The sequence below is a fragment of the Anser anser genome (genome assembly GCF_964211835.1).
Source record: "Anser anser genome assembly, chromosome: 4".
Classification (NCBI taxonomy): Eukaryota; Metazoa; Chordata; class Aves; order Anseriformes; family Anatidae; genus Anser; species Anser anser.
The window spans coordinates 51,374,767-51,394,511 of NC_139724.1; the positions used below are offsets into that span (position 1 = coordinate 51,374,767).

General features: G+C 37.5%; 1 protein-coding gene across 5 annotated transcripts in view; it reads left to right on the plus strand.

Annotated features, from left to right (window-relative positions):
* The window catches only part of FRYL (FRY like transcription coactivator), a 170,334-nt gene that overhangs the window by 10,291 nt on the left and 140,298 nt on the right, over positions 1–19,745 (plus strand). For all 5 annotated transcript variants that reach the window (XM_083835651.1, XM_083835662.1, XM_083835663.1 and 2 more), the window contains exon 2: positions 2,628–2,835. The gene's annotated coding sequence lies outside the window, so the exon portion shown is untranslated. The remainder of the gene's footprint in view (positions 1–2,627; positions 2,836–19,745) is intronic.

Genomic DNA, 19,745 nt, shown 5'->3' on the forward strand with positions numbered 1-19,745 from the left:
TTCTGTGAAGTTATTGGAAGTAGTCTTCTGGATTACCTCCCTAAACTTAATGGCAAAAAGTGTGCTATAGAGGAGAATCTAATTGCTGCTCAAAAGACGAAGCTGAGTTTTTCTTGCATAGTAGCCAGCACTGTAGCAGCAGCTATTCTGTGAATAGAATACATCAATAATTGAGATGAAAAACTTGTGTGTGTGCATACATGTACGTATATATGTAAAGAGAACTTCTCTTATATATGGTGTTACTTGGACAAGTGTGAGGTTGGTTGGATTTTTAGCTTTTTATCTGTTTTCCAATTCAGGATGTTTAGAGTTGTGATTTTTTTGGTATGAGAATTTAAGCATCCTTTGAACTTTGTTTAAAACCTTATGGTAGCTAACTTAATATAATCTGAACTTCATGGAGTTTTGTGTTGCTCTGCTTCTTAACTTTTTATAAATGTCTCTCTTAGGCAGTGAACCTCAAATAGTGAAACCTTCCCGTGTGTGGTACCTTTGACTTCCAAATCTGATAAAGTATAGTTAAAATGTAACTTTAAGTTGTAAGCTGCAGTTATGAAATGAAGTCCAGTGAACTTCTTCCTTCCAGTGAATTGCTGTAGTTACTGTAAGCTTCGCTCACGCCCGTTGGAGACTTTCAGCCTCACTGCTGCCTTTCTGATACCTTTTTTCCTTAGTCAGACTTAATCTGATTAAGTTGCTCCTGTAGGAAACCTTAGGTTGTATGGATACACCATAGTTGTATTTGAAGATCTGGATGGCAGCTGCAATTTGAAGTTTATTATTGCTCAGTGTGTCCAACTGAACAACTTGAGACAACTTTGAGTGCTTTTCATGTGCCTCTCACCCTCTAAGCTTTTTCCAAATATTCTGCCAATGAATCAAATTTCATAATCTTGTCCTAATGCTCTGACTGTCAAGTTAGTCTTCAGTTTAATTTCATTTCTTCCATTAAGCAGCTGGGCTGTTGGCTAGTCTAAAGTGTGTATGTAGGTACTGAGTCTGGAGTGGGGATGAATGAAGATGATTGAGAATTACAGACTACTTGTGTTTTCTCCAGACACAGTGAGAAGAAACAAAGAATGGATTATGTACCTGTGAATGTACGTTTTATTTGAAAAATGAGTTAAAATGCTAGCATAAGCTGTGGTGGATTTCTGCTTGGATATGCTTTAAATTTTATCAGGAGTAATATGTTGTGTTTCCACTTTCTTCAAGCACTTTGCACAGTTGGTGTAAATAAGGAGGAGTTAAAGGACAGCTGACCACTCATTTCCAAATGAGTGGATGCAAGGCTTTGCATGAGTTGATTTCAACTACTTTTTTCTAAACCAGGGAGGAGGAGGAGAAAGAAGAGAGGAAGAGTGAACTGTGTAATTAGTGGAGAGAGAATGAAAGGCCATACACTTCTGCTGTATGGAGAACAATGTTCTCTTGTCCTAATAGTTTAAAGAGGGAAAAGTGATGCTGATTTTATGCACTGTACTATCAAATGCACAAACAGTTGACGCTCTTAAAGAGCTGCAATTTAGCAGGTAAAGAATTTTATTTGTCTGTAAGCACTGGCTAAAAACTTGACTGGATTTTGCAAAGAATTGCATAGAATGTTCCCAATTTCAAGTGCGCATCAGTTAGTTTACTTTCAATTTGCAAAAGCTTACCTAGTTTTCCAGCTTGTCTCTAAGTCTCACTTTTAAACTTTCTTTTACAACTTAAACTCTGCAAGTATGTGGCTTTTTACCTTTAGGTTGCGTTTATGTGAGTCTCTCATCTTTTTGGAAGCACTAATTAAGAGGTAGAACAAACTGTATATAAAAATAATGATGATTGAATGGCTAATACATTTCTAAAGGAAACTAGTACATTCTTGTTGCATCAGAGCACAGATAAAGTTGTGTTGGGTGTACAGGTCTTTGAATCTACCTGCAAATTTTAAGGCTATAACTTTAAATCTTTAAAAATTTTTTTTCATATGAACTAGATGATCAGGAGTTGTGGATTGCTGCTGCACGTTGAGACTTGAGTTGTTAAAAGCAGTTAAGGTGCTTGATCTGCCTCCATGGTAAAATGCTTTTGTTCTCGTATACCACCAAACTACAGCAAATGCAAACTCGGCAGCTTAGGCAAGCTGCGACAAGTGTGCACGTTGCATACAAACTTCTGTTGTAAAAGAATCTCCAGAAGTTCTCAAGGCTTTGTTGAGGAGGCACAGTTGAAGTACTGTTTGTTTCTTTTTCTGACCACATCCCTGTGCTAACCAAGAAGAAGAAAGAATTGGGAAAGAAACAAAAGGTTGTGTATGAAAACATTGATTTCCGTTTGGGAGAGGGTGTATATATATGATTTAAATTAGGGACATACTTTATTACTGTAGCTAAAGCTTGTAGATAAAAAGTACATTTTATCTATGGAAGTATACATAAACAGTGCGGCAAGTTGAATTTTGTGTCAATTCCCCCCCATGGAAAAGGGGGAAAAATAATTAAAAATCATTAACCTTTGAGCTGAATAGCAATTCTGAAGAAATATCTAGATTTTTGTTTGACTTAATAAAAAAAATATAGCATTTTTGGAAATTGTTGACATCTCCATTAAGTGTCTAATATTTGTGTTTTTTTCCTTTTCAGTGTTTTATACTTCATTTGTCTGTGCTGTGTTTGGAGATTTTTTTCTGGTATTTGGCTGCACACCAGCTGACTCGTAGCTGTTTACATCTTTGTCTACTCTGACATCTCTACGCACACATTGGAATCAAGGGGAAAATGTCTTGATGGATCCATCCTGAGTGTGATATGCTAGCGGTTCACATCGTTGGTTAGCAATGGCTTTTAAGTGGTAAGACCTTTTACAGAATTCTGCCATGAAACATGTTTTTATGTCCATGGTTTTTCTTTCCTTTTTGCTTAGGTCTTTGTCTATATTGTACACACATCCAACTTTGAACTGCTGCTTCAGATGTTAGTTAACTGGATGGCAATGTGTTTGTGCTGTGTTACGTAAGAATACTTGCTCTGATGTGGTATGGTATTGCATCTGATCATGGACAAAAGCGAATGTCTAGGGAAGAAGATAAGAACAGGGCAAACAGCCTTCCAACTTCCATTCTGCAGTTCAGGGATTTCCTAAGCCAGATGTAATTCCTGTACTTCTAGTAATCCTCTAATTGTACATTTAGTAATTCCCTCGGGTATTTCTGTATGTTCAGTAATTCTCTCTCAAGTTGTCTTTCATGTATTTGTGTGATCAGTGGAAATCTGACTTCTTCATGCTAATAGAATCTTCCCTTAGGATGTGTGGGCAGGTGTCTGAGCTCTGTCCTCTTGTGGATAAAGCCAGGTAGTGCAGCAAATTAGCAAAGGCAATCACAATTTCTTGTATGGATGCTCTTTTCTTTACTGCTCTTTATATAAGTATTTTATATGTTGTAAGTTGATCTGTAATGATGTCAAGCACAGGGCAACTGCTGTGGATAAAGCACTTCTGTGTTGAAGTGGATGCAGATAGATCTAACTAATCTAACACCTGAATCGTCCTTAGGGAAGCAGCAAGCAGTACCTCACATGATTTTCTATATTTGACTGATAAAACTGGTAGACCATACTTCCTTCTGGTCTTTCGAGAACAGAAGGCATATTGGCATGACAGAAGGAAAATACTGAAATGCAATTATTTCTGCAGTATTTGCTCTGTGGACTTATGTATTTAGTACACTAAATATTCTACAATGTTTTTAATGTGGCTCTCACTTGCCTTTGTTGTATTGTCCAATGTATTATTTGCAGGAGAAGTAAACAATAAAATAGAATTTGAGTATATTTTAAGTTCTACATTGGAACATCTCCAGTGTATCATATTGCTGTTTGCCTTTGTTACTGCCTTTCATACCTGGATGTGCAACATACTGACATGCTTGACTTTCTTTTGTTAGAATTTTATACTGTAATGATTCTTTTCTGATATGTGCTCTTTTCTCTAGAGAGATAGCAAATATGTTGCTACAGAAATCTTCTTTGAACATCCTTACCTTTCTGTTGCTCGGGGAGACAAGTATGTTTTTTTAGCTTTAGAATGGGAAATCCAGAGTAGTTTTTTTAAATGAAACAGAAAGTGATGTAGAAGGCTTGAGGACATCAGTATTAATTTCACTCTAAGTAATTCTCTGAAGGGTGTTTATCATGCTTTGGGCAACTCCAATTTTACCTTACTTTTAAAGATTTTAATGTGTATATTATGTATAGGTGTCTGTATGTTTACTTAAAAAATATGCTCCAGTGTCATTTGAACATCTGTTCTCGCTCTGCCCTGTTACAGGTGCATTTCTGCTGAACAGTGTTGTAGCACATGCTTGCTTACAATGACAAATGAGTCATAGAATGCTTAACACTCGACACTGTATGTTGTTCAAATAATGTGGAACATACGAGACACATCTGCAAGAAAAGATGAGAATGCTAACAAGGACACAGAAGAGCTACTTAGCCTGTAGAATGGGAAAGCTGTGCAGAGGACTGGGGGGTGGGGAGAGGTTAGTGGTTGAAATTGTGTTGTAGGATTTATCTTCTCCAAAATTCAAAAAGTCTGAGTTGTACTTTTTTTGACAACACCCAAAATACATAAAATTCCTTTTTCAACCTTCTGTAAAGATTTTTCTTTTTGAACCAAATTCCATCATGGAGAACAGTTTTGTGTTTATTATGATTTTTTCTAAATTAAATTAAGAACAAATATATGGTTATAATAAAATCTTATGTAATCTACTTGTGTATTGAACATAATATAGGACACTATCAGTGGTGTTGCTTAACACATGAAATGAAATACATTTGGCTTGCAAAAGGGCTTGAATTACTGGAGATTTCTTTCAGAAGACTGCATTGCTGAAAAGTAGTGGAGAAAAACTTTTGTGTCAGCTGACTTTGATCTTGGTTAACTCGGCACTCCTACAGCTCTGAAATTATTTACAGCTATCTGTGCACAGGCATCTTAATCTTATTTTTAGTATGTTTTGGTCAGACAACTATTTTATTGGTTATAGAGATGCTGCTCTTCTCCATGAACAGCCAGCAACTGTTTCCTTGAAAAGAATTGTCTTGGCCAGATCTTTAAAGAGAAACAGCATGATGCAGAAGCAACTTGTGCGGTAATAAGAACCATGTTACACTTCAAATCTATGGTAATGTACATCTGTAGAAAGGAAAGGACAGAGGTCTTTAGGGAACTGGAAAATGCCTGTCCCTTGACTAGTAGGTAATGAAAACATACTATATGTCTTTATATGAACCAAGTAGTTCACTTCAAAGTCGGGGAGATGGTGATAGGCGTTTTTCAGAGTTTTGGGCAAAGCACAAGCTGTGCAGCTATTCTCATCTCTCATATGCAGTTACAGAGCTTTCCTGTGGAAACGTTAGTTCTTGGTTGTGCTGCTGCGCAGCAGGGTTTAAAACATCCTGCCTTTCTTCGCCCAGAGGCAATGGGCACTGCTTCAGGAAGTCTTCAGGAAGTCTTGTCTCTGCTCTCCTTAACTCTTCCTTAGTAAGTGCTTCAAAAACAAACAAAAATTCCCAAACCTCCCCAAAACCAGTCCCTGATCCGTTAACTTGAGACACACCTTAAGGATTCAGGCTAAAATGCACAGCAGATCTAAAGGCATCACAGCTTTGTGAGAGAATATGCTTAATTTTAACCACCTTTGTCTGGCTCTTCTGCATGAATTCATGAAAGATACTGCTGGTTTGGACAAAATTACAATCTTGACACCCCTTTCTGTTTCCATTTGTACATAGTCGGCTGGCTTGAAAGAATCTTACTATATAAGCTTACCGGTGCATGCTAATGTATATTACATGTTGACCGGTCTTTAGAGATTTTTTTCTTCCTGTTTCTTACAGCAGATTAATTTGAAAATAATAAATATTTTTGAATGTTCATTATTTTAAAAAACGGAAAGCAGCAAAGTTTGTTTAGCAGTATCTTCCTTAAGGAAGAAGTAATTCCAGCCTCAAACTTCTTTGAAAAAGAATCCTCCTGTCTTTCACTATGACACTTGAATTATTATTTAGAAAGCCACAGGTGTGAAAAGGAAGCAGACACTCTTCAGTCTCTCCAAATGAATGGAACATCAGTTTTTCTTTAACTAGAGGAAACTACCATTCCCAGGTGATCACGCTCAGCTATGTTTTTAAATTTCAATATTTCTTTCTACTCTTCAAAAGATTTTTCCCATATTGCTTCTTATAGGAACACTCCTAATCTCTCCTTCAGATTGGTATAATAGAGTAATTCTCTTTCAAATCTAAATATTTATTAATTTTCCCCCTAAATTCTTTCACAATACCTGTTAGTCTCTCATATGATTCCTCTGGTATTAGAAATTAGAATAATCCTGTTGAATCTGATGTGTGTTAGTTAAATGTGTACTAACACTATTTTGTTTAAATCTCTATTTTTCAGAGTTTTCTTTCATGGTGTGCCCAGCTGTTTCTATACATGTCTTAATTTGTGGTCTATGTAAAGAACTAACATTTCAAGGTGTTCTTCAGGCTTTTCTGTTGCCACCAGGGCCCTGTCAAAATGTCTGAGCAGCTGAGCCTGAGTGAAGAAGCAATGAAGGCACTTGCCTTCGTTGCTGTCATTTAAGGAAGGTCTGTCCACCCAGCTTCTGAAGCAGCACAATTGGTGCGCCATACTGTGTGTTTTTTTACGACCTTGCTTGCTGTTGTGCAGTTTTCTAAAGTTCACTGCAACTGTAGGACTGGTTTTTATTTATTCATTTTTTTGTCTCAAGCAAACCTGCCTGGGTGTGTATAAATGGATAAATGTTCCATATAGGATAAAAATGGATTTTCTTTCTCTTGGGTGGCTCAGCAATTTGTTTTTGTTTTTAGCTTCCTTCATCTTCCCACGCGCTTTTTCTAGTGACTTTGATATACTGAGAATTATTTATTCTAGCAGTGCATTTAGCAAGTATGCTGTCTTATTTGCTAGTAAACCAAAATTGCTGTTTTTGAAATATTTTTTTATTTTTCTCTTTGCTTACTAGAAATGTTTTTGGGCCTTAACTTAGTACCCAACTCGTAGCTGGGTCTCTGTTTCATTTCAAGGATATTCTGACATTCCAAATAGCCTGAAAAAATGAGATTTCAGCCAGTATCTTATACTGGAAGTTTGTATTTCCTCACCTGTGCTCAAACTCTGAAACCAAAAACTTTATCAAACAAATCTAACTTTACATTTTTATATTTACATTTTTATAGATTCTAGAAGTGAAAGAGAATAAATGTAAACTTATTGTTTTTTTCCCTTTAGAAATGAATAGTCCCTCAAATTACTTTAGTTCTACCAAATCAGAATAAATACAGCATTCAGAAATAGATGTTTTATGTTAAATATGAATGACACTTTACAGATAATTATGATTAGTTATTAGGTGAGTACATAACTATTGTAGTTAATAACTACTACTTATATGTACAGATATTTATATACTAAACTGCAATATTGGGTTTCTTACAGACCCATATAGAGCTCCACTGGGAGCTTTTGATGCTGCATCTGGTGGTCTGATTTTATTGTTCTTTTTCTTAAGACAGGAGACAATGGAATACTTTTTAAAAAAAAACAGTTGGACAAACAACTTTTTCAATGGAAAAAATCTACAAGCATTTAATTACAGAACATATTTATTACAAACATTACAGATCTGAAAAATTGTTACTTTTATTATTATACAATTTGTATAAAATATTTGCTCTGAATTAATAGCTGGTGTTCCTTTCATGTATTACGATAGTAAATCATGCTCATATGTACTAACTGATAAGTACCTTAATTATTTTACTCTACCACTGTCTTGAATTTAATACAATCATTATGCCTGTAACAGATAAGGAGTGAGTTTCTTCCTTTAAGACAGGTGGCAATCTTTCTATAAGCCATAAAATGTTGGAGACTTCAGTCCAGAGTACCTATTACAACTCTATTTACTGTAAGAACTGATAGACTAGGCTGTTTACTATTTAAACCAAATTACATAGTTCTGGCAGCAGCATTTGTTCTTTCTGGTTAGCGTCAGATTACTAAGTGGAAATGCACTCAAGTTGTCGAGTGGAAAGAAGGGCAATGACATCTATATTTTATATAAGAACTTGGAGTGCTGTTGCTTTACACTGGAGGAAGTGTTTTATTTTGAATTTAAAGAGGAAAACTGCTATTCCAAAATCCAAGCTTATGATGAATTTGCACTGGAAAAATCTAACAGTTTAGAGATTATTATTTCTGGCTTTCAGATGGAAGAGATAAAAAGGGAGAAGTTTAAAAGTGACTGTCCCTACATACTTGTGAGCAAACATTAAATATCTAATACTTTTGAGATTTTAAGAAAATAGTACATTAGTTTTAATTGCACACATCTAACTTGAAAAGGTTACAGTCACACAGATGGCATGTCTTTGTGTAAGAAATAATGATCAGTGACTTAATTTAGCTACTTATTGCTGAACAAAGGTAACTTAAGAACATTGTTTTTTTCTATTTCTAGTTTTAATGTTAACCAATGCATCTTGATCTATAGTTCTACATATGTCTGGTATTGTTGTCTACTTATTAGAAAGATTATGCTAGGAAATTTTATGTACGAGGACTATATATTATATGAGGTTTTAAAAAACACTGGTCTTAGCTAGAGTAAATGTGATACAAGAAAAAAGTACATTTTTCTTGGCTCTTCACTAATTACACAAACTTTAAAAACAAACTGGGCTTTTGAGGACTTTGTTTCATTGAATTACGCCTTATTTTCTGGTCTGGTATTTCTCATGCAATTCCCTTTTCTGAATCTTCCTAAAAGTAATTTTTCTAATTTCAATTCATTTGTTTAGAATTAATCTAATACATCTTTTTTTCCCATTTGATTGCAATTCCTTCTTCCTTTACCGACAATCTGTTTCAGAGATTACTTTTGAACCAAAGAACAATAAGTGGCCTGCTTCTGTTGCATCTGAACCAGGTGATTCACAGACAGTATCTTACACAGGAGTTTAATTTGTGGAAAAAAAATAGGTGTTTAGATTTCTCTAGTAGATGAACTTCCAAAGTGTGACTTGTCATTCTTGTCTGGGATGGAGAGTTTGGCTTGCTTATTTTAATAGCTAATAAACATTCTGAGTAAAATATTTGTTTGCTGTTGGTGGCTGTCCTGTGTATTGTTTTTGTCTTAGAACAATGTTTTTTCATGGGCAAAGTAATGCAACCATCAGTCAATTCATTAAAGACGGATAAAACACAAGCTAGGGAAAAAAATTAGAGATGAATGTCTATGTAACCATTTCATGAAAAGAACGATGTAAATACCAACCTGAATTACTTTACTTCTCCGAATAATAACTTAATTACCTTTTTGAAGTGTGGAAATATGATAGTCACACTCTTATATATTGTGTGTAAGAGTTGCAATGGGAGGGAATGCTTTCAGGTAGATTTTGCTTTTTCATTATCATACTAAGATGCTGCTCGCTACTTGTGGAAGGAAGTGGGGCAGTTGGAGGCTGCGTGCTGTTAACAATTTAGAGATTCTTGAATAACCTTGGGATTTAATTCTGCTTGTATGGTAACAGTACTTTCAGTGGACAAAACACCTTTCTGTGTTTAAGATTTTTAGTTTCCCTGAGTAAAATGAGAATAAATGAGGCTATATATTGCCCCCAAAAGATATGAATGGCAAACTTGCAGGTGGCTTTTGGTGTATCTAGCATCCTGAATACAGCTGTAGCATTTGCTGGAAATATTTTGTCAGCACAGTGTTGACAATTCTCTGCACAGAGAACATTGCTTTATCAGCACGAGATTGATTTCTACAGGTGAGACTTGACTGAGAGCATTATACCTTATATAATACCTTAATATATATATTAAAGTGTGTGTATATACCTTATACACCTTAATACTGTTAATAAAGCATTTCTTAACAGATGGTATACTGTAATCTGTAACTACAATTATCAGCATAACAAATCTAGCTCTATAAATATGAAACTGGGGACAAACCTGAAAAGAATTAATGGCTTACAAATGGAGAGAGTCAAAGATTACAGTTTTGGCTGTCAAATGTAATACTGAAACCGTCTTACATTAGGTATCTAAGAAACAAAATAAATATTTAACTGAAAACAAATCTTCATAAACCAAATAATAAAAGTAAGCTCCTTCACTGGGAACAGTCTTCATACATTTAATTACTTAGAATGGCAGGTTTCTGATTGAAAGTACTTGGACTGCTATGCAAGTAATGTTGGCTTAGTTATAAAAGTATTTGGAGATAATACGAACTTTCAATTAAGTTCTGTGCTTCACAGAAATTACATTGCTTGAGCGAGATGGTTCTTTAAGAATTACCGATGTACAAATCTAAAGCGTCTTTTTATGTGAAGAACTGATATTGAATAGTTCAGAGGAGATTGGTGAGAATTATCAGAGGTCTAGAAAATATAAAAGATTAAAAAAATCTAAGAGAAAACAGATATGAAGTCCATTTTCAAACAAATGGAAGACTGCTGAATTGAAGTGTCACTGGTTATTGATGGCAATGCTCAATAGGGCAGTGAAGTATGAGCTAAAACTGAAGTTAAGGACATATATTGGATACGCTTACAGTAATGAAACATAAAATCGATAGGCTGGAAAAATTGCAGACCCTTCCATGCTGCTGGCAAAAATCTGTGAAACCTATAGGTGTGAGTCACAGAGTATGAGTTGGGGCTGGGTGTATAGAATGATGAATTGAGGAGCATCTTGAAATCTTTTTAATTCATATTCTGTAACTAGATGTCCTTTCCTGCTGGTACTTACTCTGATTGTTTAGCACAAGTGAATAGCAATATAGATAATGTGTCATGTGATTGTAATGACTGAATGTCAATTATTTCGAATTTTATAAAGCCTTCAAACAGTTGTGTCCTGAATATCAATGTAGTTTCCAGCCTTCTGTTAATTGTAATTTTTTCATGAGATTTTCAACTTCCCCCCGCAATTAGTGTCCTGTTCTAAATGATACTGGCGGATCTGTGTGTCTCTGGGGAGACTAGTACGTGGGTGCTTGTGCTGACATGCAATCTCCTCCTACTTACAGTAGAAGTACTCACAGATTTCTTTTGTGAAAGAGAAGAATCAGGCTGGTTCTCTTTTACGAATTCTTCTGGGTTGCCATGATGTAATTACTGCCTTCTCCACTAAGCTGCTAAAATTTAGTGGGGTGATATCACAACATGTCTTGTCTCTCTTCAGTTCTAATTTTTGGCTGTATGTAGGCACATCTGTAGAGTTTTGAAAGTTGGACTGTAAATTATTTGTGATCTGAAAGTGTTATCAGTAGCTTACTTTGGAGAGGTTAATATAATCTTAAAAGTATTGCATGATTTATTTTAGAAGAACAGATCATATGCAGCATATCATGAAGAGTTACAAAAATAATTTGTAGTACCACTATCTGCAGATTCTGCTCTAGCCTATATTTAGGCTTCTTGTATAGGAAGTGATTTCATTTTTCAAGCTGATTTGTATCAAAAATAAGCTTTTTTTTACACCTCTGTAGTAAGTTACAGTAAGCGTATGGTATGAATGACATAAAGCAGACTGTAACTATATATATTCCTAGTTCACAGAATCATAGAACTTCTGGGGTTGGAAGGGACACTAAAGAACATCCAGTTCCAACCCCACTGCCATGGGCAGGCACACCTTCCCACTATATCTGGTTGGCCAAAGCCCCATCCAGCCTGGCCTTGACCCCTGCCAGGGAAGGGGCATCCACAGCTTCTCTGGGCAACCTGTGCCGGTGCCTCACCACACTCTGAGTGAAGAATTTCCTCCTAATCTCTGATCTGTGTTGATTCTCTTTTAGTTTAAAGTACCCCACCTTGTCCTGTCATTGCTCAAGCAAAAAGTTGCTCTCCATCTTTTTTATAAAGCCTCCTAGAAGTATTGAAAGGCTGCAGTAAGGTCTCCCTGGAGCCTTCTCTGCTTCAGGCAGAACAGCCCCAGCTCTCAACACTTCTACCCAGGAGAGGTGCTCCAGGTCAACACTTCGTGGATCAGAGGGCTTCTGATCAACGTAGTTTATGTATTTCATATAAATGCATATAAAATTACTTTTTCAAAGATCTAAAGTTACACAAGAAGCAGTTTTATATGGGAGGGAAAACCACAGAAGTGCAGCTATTGAGCTTTCTGATTTACCTCTAATTCATTACACCCAGTATTAAAAGTGGCTTTTTTATTCTGTATGTTACAGGCTTGCCTGTTCTTGGAAAGTTAAACATGTATATGCACATGCTGTACGTATCATTTGGTGAAGGGTCTGTTGTTCATTAGACTACTGGCACACAAGTATTTGTGTTTCTGAGCAGTGTATGGGGACAACCTTTAATTACCAGTAGCAGTTGCCTTATGTTCTTCGAACAAGACCTTTTCTAAGACTGCCCCTGTTGAGATTGTCTGAAGTATTCAACTGCAGCAAACATGGTCGTTCTTTAAACTAGAGAATTTTGCATCATCAAAATTAGGCATATCCTTCTCTGTTGCACTTCCATTCAGCTCTCATTTGCAAATTACTGGCTGAAGTGTTGCACTTTTACCTGTTTGGTACCTAATCAATATGCAAGTCCTCAACATGGCACCAATTCTGAAAAGCGTGTTAACAAATAATGGATGGTGGGTGCTGGAATGGCCAAGAGTAAAAATGAAGGCAGAAGGAACTGGGCCTTACTTAAATCTAACGCTGTAGACCTATGTATCAAGACAACTTGTAGACTTTGCAAGGCAAACCTATTTCAAGGAGGTTTTCTCTCTTCTGTATATGTGTGTTTCTGGTTTCCAAGTACAATATATCTGCCTTCTCAAAAAAACTGTCTACAGGCAAGATGTTTCTAGTGAACATAGCTGCCACAGTTTGTGAGACAGCGGTGGAGAAAGGTCTATGGAACAAGCTCGCTGTCAAAACGTGGAACAAACTGCGGAAGAAATCTGGATCTACTTCTGTCTCTGGCGTTACTTGTTCATATAGGATCCATTAAGCAAGCTTAACTTTAAAATAACACAAATATTTGACTGTAAGGAAGTAAATGGAATGATATAAATACTTATATCATGCAATTACCTTGTTTGTTTTTTACCCCATTTGAATGTTACTAGCCTGGTCTGTATAGCAGAGCACAGAAGACATACACTAAAACCAGTAAAGCCTTCATCCAGTCAGTCTGTGTGAATGGGTATTTTGAAGTGCAGATAAACTTTCTGTGGCCATGTTTCCCATTTTGCAAGGGAAGCACTAAAATAAGTTGGAGTAGGTGAGCACTATGTATGTATACCAGTACAGAACTAAGTATTTAATCTAGATGTCCAGAGGATTTCCATTGGTATTAGGAACAGATTGCCCTGTCTAATGTGAACTCAGCATGCTCATTTAATTAATGCAAGCTATGGTGTAGAGTCACAATGGAAAAGGATAATTTCCACAGGTTAGCAACATTTTAAACGTAACTTCCTTGTATAAAATATTAAGAAGTAAACTAAGATTAGGTCAGACTTGGTAAGGAAAGCAAGTGGTGCTGTATGCACTTCTGGAATTAACTTCTGGAATTACAGTGAAGATTATTTTTGAACAGTAAACCACAGATTATTTTCTTAGTTGTTAGACTTCTATCCTTTGGGCATAATTGTAAAGGTTGGCCATTCTTTAAGCATGTGTTTTAATGCAATGCTAGAGAAAATCCTAATGGAAGCAGCAATGACAGCTGTGAATATAGCAGTATTTGTCTGAGAAATGTATGTTGCACCATTTTTTAGCCTTATATAAGGCTAAAAACGTATTTGTATGCTCGTTCTCTGCTCTCTTATTGTCTGTGTTCTGGCTTCTCTGTAGACAAACCAATATGAAAGACTGGTAACTCTCTTCCATGTATATTTTTATTAAGCATGTAAAAAGCTTTGGGTAAAGGTTTTCAGGTGTTTTGTAGCACACCAATTTCATAGTAGTTTTGCCACTATTCTGAGTAAGATTGTTCCTTCTCAAAGCCTTTGTTATTAAATGCTGTTTTTTTAATGACCTTTGCTTAGAAATATCAACATTCTGCTTGTCATCGTTCATTTTGTTTGTTTTATGTGGGAAAAGATCTGGCCACTTCCATTGTCATGTCCATTGTCATGTAATGGTTTGACGTCTTCTGTTGCCGACTGAAATGGTGTTCCTACTTGCGTCTGAATGGGTATGATTCATTGTAGGTACTGCTCTGGGATTTGCTTTGAAAATGTAAGTTCTTACGTGAAGAAAATCTGCCAGTGGAAGAAATTCATAGGTTTGGAAGATCTTGTGTGATATGTCAGAAGTCAGAACAAGCAAGTGGTTAGTGACAGGAAACCCAGATCATTTTCTGACTGAGGATTATAAAAGCAGTGGAATAAACAAATACCTTCAACTTCTCAGGAACTCCTAATGTGTTCAGGAAAGCATTGTATTCTTGCATGCAATTTCAAGATAAGAACAGCTATTACCTAATACACAGATGTTAAAAATTTCGGGGCTTTTTTATTGAACAGGATAATGTTGCATTCAGTCAGTGAACATAAACGTTGTGCTTTATGTTCAGCTTCTGATTGATTTACTTTGTCAAATATTTTATTTCCACTTGTGGTTGTGTTCTTCTAATGCTAAATTAAAGCCAAGCTCTTAAAACAAAAAACAACAGCAAAACACAACCCCCAGAAATCCCCAACCTTCAAAAGAAAAAGCCACAAGTCGCTCAAAGCCCAACCTCCCATACAGAGCAAGTACTGCTTAAGTCAATGAGAAGAAATGAAAGTCAATGGAAAAAAAAATATTGAAAGGTGACATGTTTCTTTCTTCAGTCTCTCAGAAACCTGAAAGCTAGATGTTCTTTCAGAAAAGAATGGGGACAACTGAAACTGTTTGCATGTCCACACTTAAACAATCAAATTGTTGAAAAATGAAATGGCTTAGATTTAAACTATTTTTATGTAAAAATATAGCTGCAATAAATTTACTCTGATAACAGATTGCTTACTGCAAAACTTATACATTGATTTGTCCCTGCTTATTCTGGTCCTTAGCATTTTTGCTGCCGAGTTCCATTAATTGAACTGGACTGAGGAAATCATTAATGCTAAGAAGCTTGGGAACTAACTTTAAAATGATGCTTCAAATTTTATGAAGGACAACATCTTTTTTAAATTTTGATTTTTAAAGGAATTAACATTGCATGTGTCAGGTTTTTGCAAGTAGTTAGTCCAAACTGCCAGAAAGTGAGATGACTCCACAGTATCACAAATAAACCATTTTTCCCTTATGTTTTCCTTTATGCATACATTTTTCTAGGTTATGTTCTAGGTTGTCTATCTGTTTTCTGTACCTATAGGCAAAAAAGGGGCTGTGAAGTTATAGTTCTAAAACAAAAAGATGACTTCTCATTTTAAAAGAATAATATACATCATATATAGAGAAAGAAATAGGGTTTGTCCTCCCTGCTCCTGTGGTCTTCTGTGCAAAATTATGACAACGTCCTGTCAATTGGCTGACAAGCATAAATTAGGTATCTTGGTAACTCTCGTGAATTTAGTTCAGTTAGTTTAATTTACAGGCTGGACTGCAGGTTTGATTTCAAGCCCTACTGTTTTATTCTGCTTTCAGTTATATATCTTTGATCTTCATTGCAGGGGGAGAGAGGGGAGAAGAGCAGATTGTTTTCCTTGAGAGGAGACAAATTGTTGCAAATCAAGCTTCTATTCTGAGATTGAAGGAGGAAAAACTTCCTGTACTTTTCTGTACTGAAGTGCTGTAGTAGCTGCTCTATTTCTGTAGAAGATTCACTCCCACTTAAAGCAGTGATGTTCAGTTTGAATTGGCAAGTTGAAGAAAACAACGTGCACCACATAAGGATCATTACTAATAACATGCCCAATATGGGACCAAGGGTGTGTAGCTGAAACCATTCAGCTGAATAAGGGATGATAATGTTTCTTGGAGACCTGCAGGCTGAGGTGGGACACTGCATACACTAGGACAATGCACTTCTTGAAAAAGCGGAACTTGGACCATCTCTGTGCTACAGGGTCTTTGCTGTTCCAAAACTGTTTTGACACAACCTCTGGTATTACTGCTCCAGCAGGAGGTGTTGTTCTACTTTTTTTTTGGGGGGGGCGGGGGTTGTGTTCTACCAAGATACTTAGGTTGCTGAGGAGCTGGGATAGCATAAGGGCTCTTTGCCACCAGGAGATGCTCCAACCCCATCTCTGTGCTACTAGAGCAAAGTCTCTTAAGGGGAGATTCTATTTCAATGCCAGAATGTTTGCCGTGCACGATGTCAGCTTGCTGGCACAGAAACCCCTCCAGTTATCTCCCCTGCTATGCCGGTTGTACTGTTCAACCATTTTGCACTATAGTTATGGCTAAGAGTTTTGGCAGCCATGTTACTGCCATGCCACCAAGCCCACCCAGGCTTGATTTCTGCTGAAAGCTGAGCATGCTGTGAAGCCAGCAAGCAGTGGAAGGAGGCCAGCAGCTGGTCCCCCACAAACCCCACACACCTGTGGACCTAAAGCTAGTCTGCTGCTGAGGCTGGCAGGGGTAGGACGGAGCAGTGCTGTCCTGCTTTTTCAGAGAAGCAGGCCTATTTTCCCATCAGGAAAATCAGCAGGAGCTGCTGTGTTGTCATGCCAATGTGAGCTGATTCCAAGTTTAGTCTCATTCCCATCAAGAAACTTTTTTTTTTTTTCTTCCCCCCTAATATAAGTCCCCTACTGCTGCTTATGACTACATAAGAAAATAGTGCTGCTCCCTGAACCTAAATAGTCTTCATCTAATGTACTGACAACACTGATCTACCTCCAGATTTGGTAATTTGTGTTGCACTTCATTCTGCAGCAAAGGCCAGAGTCTTGTTATACCCTGTCTGTGCAGTAATCCTGTTGAGGCAGAAGGGCATCACCTCTTTTTTTCCTTCCTGCCAAAAGCTAAGGACCTTTCCTGTCAGTTTGTGTGTCAGATATAATGGAAATCTTTTGTCTTCCCTGTGACAGCAGGTGGGGCTGGGATGGGTTTGCTGTAGCTGGGTAGGAAAACTTTAGAAGCACTACATTGCAAAATGAAAGGTCTGTGGAGCATATTTGCTAGTGAAGATGCTCATCAAATGAACAGCAGTGTGTTTATGGTAGGCTCTAAGACATCTAGGCTGTCTTCTAAAATTGTACTTTCTAGTATGTTTTCTACTTCATAGCTGTCTCAAGTTTAAGTTATTTTTTACTATAGTTATTGCTAATTCTAGAAATTTTCTCAACATGTGCACTCAAGACACTTACTAGTAGTCTACTGCTATATCGATCTTTCTTTCATTGATTGTGTTCTGTTTTTTCAGTGTTTCTTATTAGGACATTCCCACATCAGCAGGTTAACCTGCTTCAACAGAAGCCCTGGATCCCTGATATGTCGCCCTGCTGCATCCCACACACCCTGTCAGACATTTTTACCACTTGTCTTGTGAAAGGTCTAATCCAAATGGACAGTGCTCTGAGCAGTGTTGGTTTTGCTCTAATCACTCATTACTTCTTTAAGTCCAGTATTTTTGCAAGTTTCATGATCTGTTCTTATTCCTTTCTAATGCAAAATTGTGCTGATATGAATTCCTGTTAGTAAGGGCTGTGAAGCTCAGATGTTACCTTCTCTCTTGTTATACCACGAGTTACGAAATTGCCAGAGGTCAAGCTTGAATGACCTCACCAGACCTATTGATGCAAGACCACAGTCTTTTTGAATGCAATACATGCAGACAGACATCAAAGGACTTGCAGTACTGCAAATAATAATTCTATAGAAGCGTGAGTATCCTGTTGTTTTTATGGAATTAGAGGTTCCAGAATAAGATTTTAAAATTACCAAGTAAGGCTTTTTTGCCCTTTTCTGTTTAAAGATAAATTTGGTTATGACAATTATAAGAATTATCATATGTCTTCCCTGACAGTTCAGTGAGTTGTCTGCAAAGTTTGTAGCTTGGATTGTATAAAAAACACAGTTGTATAGAGCAGTATTTAAGGAAGTTGACAAGAGCACATGAGAATGGGAGAGAGGAGTGCATGTGGACTAACATAGCCAGAAACTTAACGTTTCTCTTTGTTTTGTTATTTATAAAAGGCTACTTTCATAGAACGTAATGAAATACCAAGGTCCTGGAGTTAACCACTGTCCACATGTAGCCATGTATGCATTGCTCTAACTGTTTTCCATAGAAATCTCAACTGGCTGCTCATGGCTTGGATGGGTGCATGCTTTGCTGGGTAAAAAAACTGTCTGGGTGGCCAGGCCCGAAGAGTTGTGGTGAATGGAGTTAAATCCTGTTGGAGGTTGGTCACAAGTGGCGTCCCCCAGGGCTCAGTACTGTGATCAGTTCTCTTCAATATCTTCATTGATGATCTGAATGAGGGGATCAAGTGCACCCTCAGTATGTTTGCAGATGACACCAGGTTGGTTCTGAGTGTGATCTGCTTGAGGGTAGGAAGGCTCTGCAAAGGGATCTGGGTAGGCTGGACCCCTGGGCCAAGGCCAACTGTATGAGGTTCAACAAGGCCAGGCCCCGGGTCCTGCACTTGGGGCACAACAACCCCATGCAATGCTACAGGCTGGGGGAAGGGTGGCTGGAAAGCTGCCCAGCGGAAAGGGACCTGGGGGGGGTATTGGTTGATAGCTGGCTGAATAGGAGCCAGCAGTGTGCTCAGGTGGCCAAGAAGGCCAACGGCATCCTGGTTTGTGTCGGAGATAGCAGGACCCGAAAGGTGATCGTTCCTTTGTACTTGGCTCTGGTGAGGCCTCACCTCGAATACTACCCTCATTTCTGGGCCCCTCACTACAAGAAGGACATTGAGGTGCTGGAGTGTGTTCAAAGAAAGACAATGAAGCTGGTGAAGGTTCTGGAGAACAAGTCTTGAGGCTGAGGGAACTGGGGTTCTTTAGTCTAGAGAAAAGGAGGCTCAGGGGCGGCCTTATCGCTCTCTACAACTACCTCAAAGGAGGTTGTAGCAGGGTGAGGGTTGCTTTCTTCTCCCAAGCACCAACTGATAGAACAAGAGGAAATAGCGTTAGGTTGTGCCAGGGGAGGTTTAGGGTGGGTGTAAGGAAAAATTTCTTCACTGAAAGGGTTGTGAGGCACTGGAACAGGCTGCCCCGGGGAAGTGGCTGAGTCACTGTCCCTGCTATTCAAAAGACGTGTAGATGTGGTGTGTAGGGATGTGGTTTAGTGGTAGACTTAGCAGTGCTAGGTTAATGGTTGGACTTTACCTTAGATGTCTCTTCCAACCTAAATGATTCTGCGATTCTTAAAAGTTACACAAAAACTATCCTGAAGAAAAAGCCTCAAGCTTTTGGATACATGTGTTACATAATCTTATTAGTTTATCAAGTTAAATCTTGAAATATGAGATAGTATGTGTGGCTGGTGATTCTTATTTGTTTGTGTTTAAATCCTGTTACTTAGAAGGCTGTTCTGTTTGCTGGAGGTGAAATGTAATTTCAACCTTTAGTTTTACTTATGGCCAATTCATGAATGTCATACTGCATGTAGAAACATGTAAAACTGTGCATTTAACAGAAGTGATGCACTAAGCTCTTTCTGTCCCACACTGTGTCCACATGTGTAATAAACCCTGCAAAGTGTAGCTGGGAGCACTTTGGTTTCTAGTTTGAACTTTTCCGA